This window comes from Eubalaena glacialis, chromosome 4 (genome assembly GCF_028564815.1).
Source record: "Eubalaena glacialis isolate mEubGla1 chromosome 4, mEubGla1.1.hap2.+ XY, whole genome shotgun sequence".
In the NCBI taxonomy this organism is placed as follows: domain Eukaryota; kingdom Metazoa; phylum Chordata; class Mammalia; order Artiodactyla; family Balaenidae; genus Eubalaena; species Eubalaena glacialis.
In genome coordinates, this window is record NC_083719.1 from 133,674,344 (window position 1) to 133,675,154 (window position 811).

An 811-nucleotide genomic window follows, 5' to 3' on the forward strand; every position below is an offset into this window, starting at 1 on the left:
AGGGTCTGAGCTGCCTCCATAGCTCCCACAGTGGGACCAGGTTCATGACTGCTGCAGTCCTGGTGCCTAACTTCAGTGGACCTGTGCTGGTGTCCTTATGAAAACAACGCCTGAGGGACAGGGCCGATTGCCGGCACACCCAAGGTTGAGACAGGGCCAAAGGCAGTGCCAACAACAGTGTACTTCGTGAGCCAACATAACAAGTGACAGGGGACACAACAGAGCACACTCACCAATGAACAGCTCTGGCAGAGGAATACTCTGGCTCCTCTCCCAGTGGGAGTGCTCCAATCCCACCTACCTCACACTGCAGCTCAAAAATGCAGTTTAGAAATGGATCTGGTATGCTCGCTTCAGCAGCACGTATACTAAAATTGGAACGATACAGAGAAGATTAGCATGGCCCCTGCGCAAGGATGATATGCAAATTCGTGAAGTGTTCCATATTTTTTGCAGCTCTATTTACAATAGCCAGGACATGGAAACAACCTAAGTGTCCATCGACAGATGAATGGATAAAGAAGATGCGGCACATATATACAATGGAATATTAGCCATAAAAAGAAACGAAATTGAGTTATTTGTAGTGAGGTGGATGGACCTAGAGACTGTCATACAAAATGAAGTAAGTCAGAAAGAGAAAAACAAATACTGTATGCTAACACATATATATGGAATCTTAAAAAAAAAAAAAAGGTCTGAAGAACCTAAGGGCGGGACAGGAATAAAGACGCAGACGTAGAGAATGGACTTGAGGACACGGGGCGGGGGAAGGGTAAGCTGGGACGAAGTGAGAGAGTGGCATGGACAT

The 811-nt window shown here is 46.5% G+C and overlaps 1 non-coding gene across 1 annotated transcript; it reads left to right on the forward strand.

Moving 5' to 3' along the window:
* Positions 1-344: 344 nt before the first annotated feature.
* Positions 345-451, forward strand: LOC133091660 (U6 spliceosomal RNA). Its single transcript, XR_009700985.1, has one exon. It is a non-coding gene; the product is annotated as a U6 spliceosomal RNA (small nuclear RNA).
* The last annotated feature ends 360 nt before the right edge of the window (positions 452-811 follow it).